The sequence below is a fragment of the Cupressus sempervirens genome, chromosome 1 (genome assembly GCF_028749045.1).
Source record: "Cupressus sempervirens isolate cs-2001-9-10 chromosome 1, ASM2874904v1, whole genome shotgun sequence".
Lineage (NCBI taxonomy): Eukaryota > Viridiplantae > Streptophyta > Pinopsida > Cupressales > Cupressaceae > Cupressus > Cupressus sempervirens.
Genome location: NC_143118.1, coordinates 611,583,231 through 611,590,604, shown reverse-complemented (window position 1 = coordinate 611,590,604; position 7,374 = coordinate 611,583,231).

The following is a 7,374-nucleotide window of genomic DNA, read 5'->3' as shown; positions in this document are numbered from 1 at the left end:
ACTTGGTGGGGTGACTTGATGAAAGGACTTAAAGGGTCGACTTGGTGAGAGTACTTGGCAGAGCGACTTGATGGACGGACTTAAAGGGTCGACTTGGCGGGGTGACTCGATGAACGGACCTAAAGAGTTGACTTGGTGAGAGTACTTGGCGGGGTGAACTGATGAACGGACTTAAAGAGTCGACTTGGTGGGAGTACTTGGTGGGCCGACTTGATGAACGGACTTATAGAGTCGACTTGGTGAGAGTAGTTGTTCTGGCGACTTGATGAACGGACTTAAAGAGTCGGCTTGGCGGGGTGACTTGATGAAAGGACTTAAACAGTCGACTTGGTCGGGTGACTCGATGAACAAACTTAGAGGGTCGACTTTGCGGGGTGACTTGATGAACGGACCTAAAGAGTTGACTTGGTGAGAGTACTCGGTGGGGTGACCTGATGAACAGACTTGGTGAGTCGACTTGGTGAGAGTCCTTGGTGGGCCGACCTGGTTGGGTGACTTCGTGAACTGACTTAAAGAGTCGACTTGGTGGGAGTACTTGGTGGGGTGACTTCATGAACGGACTTCAAGGGTCGACTTGGCGAGGTGACTTGATGAACGGTCCTAAAGAGTTGACTTGGTGAGAGTACTCGGTGTGGTGACTTGATGAAAAGACTTAAAGAGTCGAATTGGTGAGAGTACTTGGTGGGGTGACTTGATGAACGCACTTGAAGGGTCGACTTGGTGGGGTGACTTTATGAACGGACCTAAAGAGTTGACGTGGTGAGAGTGCTTGGTGGGGTGACTTGATGAACATAGTTAAAGAGTCGACTTGGTGAGAGTAGTTGGTCGGGTGACTTGATGAACGCACTCGAAGAATCGACTTGGTTAGAGTACTTGGTGGGGTGACTTGATGAACGGACTTAAAGATTCGACTTGCTGGGCCGACCTGGCGGGGTGACTTGATGAACGGACTTAGAGAGTCGACTTGGTGAGAGTACTTGGTGACTTGGTGGGCCGACCTGGCCGGGTGACTTGATGAACAAACTTAAAGAGTCGACTTGGCGAGAGTACTCGGTGGGCTGACCTGGTCACGTGACTTGATGAACGGACTTAAAGAGTCGACTTGGTGGACCGACTTGGCTGGGTGACTTGATGAACGAACTTAAAGAGTCGACTTGGTGGGTCGAACTAGCGAGGTGACTTGGTGAGAGTACTTGGTGGGCTGACCTGGCAGGGTGACTTGATGAACGAACTTAGAGAGTCGACTTTGTGAGAGTACTTGGTGGGTCGAACTGGCGGGGTGACTTGATGAACGAACTTAAAGAGTCGACCTGGTGAGAGAACTTGGTGGGCCGAGCTGGCGGGGTGAATTGATGAACGAACCTAAAGAGTCGACTTTGTGAGAGTACTTGGTGGGCCGACCTGGCGGGGTGAGTTGATGACCTAACTTAAAGGGTCGACTTGGTGAGAGTAGTTGGTGGGCCGACCTGGCGGGGCGACTTGATGAATGAACTTAAAGAGTCGACTTGGTGAGAGTACTCGGTGGGCTGACCTGATAAACAAACCTAAAGAGTCGACCTGGTGAGAGTACTTGGTGGGCCGACCTGGCGGGGTGACTTGGTGAGCAAACTTAAAGAGTCGACTTGGTGAGAGTAGTTGGTGGGCTGACCTGGCGGGGTGACTTGATGAACGAACTTAAAGAGTCGACCTGGTGGGCCGACTTGGCAGAGTGACTTCATGAACGAACTTAAAGAGTCCACTTGGTGGGCCGACCTGGCGGGGTGACTTGATGAACGAACTTAAAGAGTCGACTTGGTGAGAGTAATTTGTGGGCTGACCTGGCAGGGTGGCTTGATGAGTGAACTTAAAGAGTCGACTTGGTGGGGTGACTTGATGAACGCACTTGAAGGGTCGACTTGGTGGGGTGACTCTACGAACGGACCTAAAGAGTTGACTTGGTGAGAGTACTTGGTGGGGTGACTCGATGAAAGGACTTAAAGAGTCGACTTGGTGAGAGTACTTGGTGGCTCGACTTTATGAGCAGACTTAAAGAGTCCACTTGGTGAGAGTGGGCCTAACAGGGCGATGTGGCGAGTGGGCCTAACGGGGCGAGTTGGTGGGGCGACTTGGCGAGTGGTATTAGAGAGCCGACGTGGTGAGGCGACTCGGCGAGTTGGTTCGTTGAGATGACATGGTGAGCTGACTTGGCGAGTCGACCTGGCGAGCGAACTTAAAGAGTCGACTTGGCAACGTACTCGAGTCGACTTGGTGAGGCGACCTGGCGAGCGGGCTCAAAGAGTCAACATGGTGAGGCGACTCACGGTGAGGAGCTATCCTTGAGGCGACTTGGTGGGCCTACTTGATTAGTCGACTTGGTGAGCCGACCTGACGAGCTGACACGGTGAGCGGGCTTAAAGAGGCGACGGCTTGGTGGGGTAACTCGGCAAGCCAACTTATCGAGGCGAGATGGTGAGTCGACTTGGTGAGCGCACTTAAAGAGTCAACTTCGCGAGGTGACTCGGCGAGTTAGCCCGCTGATGCGACTTGGGCGGGCCGACCTGGCGAACGAACTTAAAGAGGCGACTTGGGCGGGCTGACCTGGTGAGCGAACTTAAAGAGTTGACTTGGCAACGTACTTGAACAAAAGACTTGGTGAGCTGACATGGTGAGTGGGCTTAGAGAAGCAACTCGGCGGGGCGACTTGATGAACGGACTTAAAGGGTCGACTTGGCGGGGTGACTCGATGAACGGACCTAAAGAGTTTACTTGGTGAGAGTACTTGGCGGGGTGAACTGATGAACAGACTTAAAGAGTCGACTTGGTGGGAGTACTTGGTGGGCCGACTTGATGAACGGACTTATAGAGTCGACTTGGTGAGAGTAGTTGTTTTGGCGACTTGATGAACGGACTTAAAGAGTCGGCTTGGCGGGGTAACTTGATGAAAGGACTTAAACAGTCGACTTGGTCGGGTGACTCGATGAACGAACTTAGAGGGTCGACTTTGCGGGGTGACTTGATGAACGGACCTAAAGAGTTGACTTGGTGAGAGTACTCGGTGGGGTGACCTGATGAACAGACTTAGAGAGTCGACTTGGTGAGAGTACTTGGTGGGCCGATCTGGCCGGGTGACTTGATGAACAAACTTAAAGAGTCGACTTGGTGAGAGTACTCGGTGGGCTGACCTGGTCACGTGACTTGATGAACGGACTTAAAGAGTCGACTTGGTGGGCCGACTTGGCCGGGTGACTTGATGAACGAACTTAAAGAGTCGACTTGGTGGGTCGAACTAGCGGGGTGACTTGGTGAGAGTACTTGGTGGGCTGACCTGGCAGGGTGACTTGATGAACGAACTTAGAGAGTCGACTTTGTGAGAGTACTTGGTGGGTCGAACTGGCAGGGTGACTTGATGAACGAAATTAAAGAGTCGACCTGGCGAGAGAACTTGGTGGGCCGAGCTGGCAGGGTGAATTGATGAACGAACCTAAAGAGTCGACTTTGTGAGAGTACTTGGTGGGCCGACCTGGCGGGGTGAGTTGATGACCGAACTTAAAGGGTCGACTTGGTGAGAGTAGTTGGTGGGCCGACCTGGCGGGGCGACTTGATTAACGAACCTAAAGAGTCGACTTGGTGAGAGTACTCGGTGGGGTGACCTGATGAACAAACCTAAAGAGTCGACCTGGTGAGAGTACTTGGTGGGCCGACTTGGCGGGGTGACTTGGTGAGCAAACTTAAAGAGTCGACTTGGTGAGAGTAGTTGGTGGGCTGACCTGGCGGGGTGACTTGATGAACGAACTTAAAGAGTCGACCTGGTGGGCCGACTTGGCAGAGTGACTTCATGAACGAACTTAAAGAGTCCACTTGGTGGGCCGACCTGGCGGGGTGACTTGATGAACGAACTTAAAGAGTCGACTTGGTGAGAGTAATTTGTGGGCTGACCTGGCGGGGTGGCTTGATGAGTGAACTTAAAGAGTCGACTTGGTGGGGTGACTTGATGAACGCACTTGAAGGGTCGACTTGGTGGGGTGACTCTACGAACGGACCTAAAGAGTTGACTTGGTGAGAGTACTTGGTGGGGTGACTCGATGAAAGGACTTAAAGAGTCGACTTGGTGAGAGTACTTGGTGGCTCGACTTTATGAGCAGACTTAAAGAGTCCACTTGGTGAGAGTGGGCCTAACAGGGCGATGTGGCGAGTGGGCCTAACGGGGCGAGTTGGTGGGGCGACTTGGCGAGTGGTATTAGAGAGCCGACGTGGTGAGGCGACTCGGCGAGTTGGTTCGTTGAGATGACATGGTGAGCTGACTTGGCGAGTCGACCTGGCGAGCGAACTTAAAGAGTCAACTTGGCAGCGTACTCGAGTCGACTTGGTGAGGCGACCTGGCGAGCGGGCTCAAAGAGTCAACATGGTGAGGCGACTGATTGAGTCAACATGGTGAGGCGACTCACGGTGAGGAGCTATCCTTGAGGCGACTTGGTGGGCCTACTTGATTAGTCGACTTGGTGAGCCGACCTGACGAGCTGACACGGTGAGCGGGCTTAAAGAGGCGACGGTTTGGTGGGGTAACTCGGCAAGCCAACTTATCGAGGCGAGATGGTGAGTCGACTTGGTGAGCGCACTTAAAGAGTCAACTTCGCGAGGTGACTCGGCGAGTTAGCCCGCTGATGCGACTTGGGCGGGCCGACCTGGCGAACGAACTTAAAGAGGCGACTTGGGCGGGCTGACCTGGTGAGCGAACTTAAAGAGTTGACTTGGCAACGTACTTGAACAATCGACTTGGTGAGCTGACATGGTGAGTGGGCTTAGAGAAGCAACTCGGCGGGGCGACTTGATGAACGGACTTAAAGGGTCGACTTGGCGGGGTGACTCGATGAACGGACCTAAAGAGTTTACTTGGTGAGAGTACTTGGCGGGGTGAACTGATGAACGGACTTAAAGAGTCGACTTGGTGGGAGTACTTGGTGGGCCGACTTGATGAACGGACTTATAGAGTCGACTTGGTGAGAGTAGTTGTTCTGGCGACTTGATGAACGGACTTAAAGAGTCGGCTTGGCGGGGTGACTTGATGAAAGGACTTAAACAGTCGACTTGGTCGGGTGACTCGATGAACGAACTTAGAGGGTCGACTTTGCGGGGTGACTTGATGAACGGACCTAAAGAGTTGACTTGGTGAGAGTACTCGGTGGGGTGACCTGATGAACAGACTTAGAGAGTCGACTTGGTGAGAGTACTTGGTGGGCCGATCTGGCCGGGTGACTTGATGAACAAACTTAAAGAGTCGACTTGGTGAGAGTACTCGGTGGGCTGACCTGGTCACGTGACTTGATGAACGGACTTAAAGAGTCGACTTGGTGGGCCGACTTGGCCGGGTGACTTGATGAACGAACTTAAAGAGTCGACTTGGTGGGTCGAACTAGCGGGGTGACTTGGTGAGAGTACTTGGTGGGCTGACCTGGCAGGGTGACTTGATGAACGAACTTAGAGAGTCGACTTTGTGAGAGTACTTGGTGGGTCGAACTGGCAGGGTGACTTGATGAACGAACTTAAAGAGTCGACCTGGGGAGAGAACTTGGTGGGCCGAGCTGGCAGGGTGAATTGATGAACGAACCTAAAGAGTCGACTTTGTGAGATTACTTGGTGGGCCGACCTGGCGGGGTGAGTTGATGACCAAACTTAAAGGGTCGACTTGGTGAGAGTAGTTGGTGGGCCGACCTGGCGGGGCGACTTGATTAACGAACCTAAAGAGTCGACTTGGTGAGAGTACTCGGTGGGGTGACCTGATGAACAAACCTAAAGAGTCGACCTGGTGAGAGTACTTGGTGGGCCGACCTGGCGGGGTGACTTGGTGAGCAAACTTAAAGAGTCAACTTGGTGAGAGTAGTTGGTGGGCTGACCTGGCGGGGTGACTTGATGAACGAACTTAAAGAGTCGACCTGGTGGGCCGACTTGGCAGAGTGACTTCATGAACGAACTTAAAGAGTCCACTTGGTGGGCCGACCTGGCGGGGTGACTTGATGAACGAACTTAAAGAGTCGACTTGGTGAGAGTAATTTGTGGGCTGACCTGGCGGGGTGGCTTGATGAGTGAACTTAAAGAGTCGACTTGGTGGGGTGACTTGATGAACGCACTTGAAGGGTCGACTTGGTGGGGTGACTCTACGAACGGACCTAAAGAGTTGACTTGGCGAGAGTACTTGGTGGGGTGACTCGATGAAAGGACTTAAAGAGTCGACTTGGTGAGAGTACTTGGTGGCTCGACTTTATGAGCAGACTTAAAGAGTCCACTTGGTGAGAGTGGGCCTAACAGGGCGATGTGGTGAGTGGGCCTAACGGGGCGAGTTGGTGGGGCGACTTGGCGAGTGGTATTAGAGAGCCGACGTGGTGAGGCGACTCGGCGAGTTGGTTCGTTGAGATGACATGGTGAGCTGACTTGGCGAGTCGACCTAGCGAGCGAACTTAAAGAGTCGACTTGGCAACGTACTCGAGTCGACTTGGTGAGGCGACCTGGCGAGCGGGCTCAAAGAGTCAACATGGTGAGGCGACTCATTGAGTCAACATGGTGAGGCGACTCATGGTGAGGAGCTATCCTTGAGGCGACTTGGTGGGCCTACTTGATTAGTCGACTTGGTGAGCCGACCTGACGAGCTGACACGGTGAGCGGGCTTAAAGAGGCGACGACTTGGTGCGGTAACTCGGCAAGCCAACTTATCGAGGCGAGATGGACAGTCGACTTGGTGAGTGCACTTAAAGAGTCAACTTCGCGAGGTGACTCGGCGAGTTAGCCCGCTGATGCGACTTGGGCGGGCCGACCTGGCAAACGAACTTAAAGAGGCGACTTGGGCGGGCTGACCTGGTGAGCGAACTTAAAGAGTTGACTTGGCAACGTACTTGAACAACCGACTTGGTGAGCTGACATGGTGAGTGGGCTTAGAGAAGCAACTCGGCGGGGCAACTTGGCGAGCACACCTGCTGGGGCAAGGTGGTAAAACGACTATGTGATTCGACTTGGTGAGCTGACTTAGGGAGCTGAGTTGGTGAGCGAACTTAAGGGGTCGACTTGGTGAGGCAACCTGAATAGTCGACTCGGTGAGGTGACTTGGGGAGCCGACATGGTGAGCGGTCTTAAAGAAGAGGCGACCTGGTGGGGCAACCTGGTGAGGCGAGACGATAAGTCATCTTGGTGAGCCGGCTTGACGAGCTGTGAGTGGACTTAAAGAGTCAATTCTTGATTTGGCAAAGACCACATGGTTAGATGACTTGGTGAGCCGACCTGGCTAGCAAAATTGGCAAGCAAACTTATAGAATCGACTTGCTGTCCCCAGCCAGGATCGCACGCCTGGGTCGACCCAACTTGGGTCACCCGACTAGGTCAACCCATCTCCGTCGCCCTAGCCTCGGG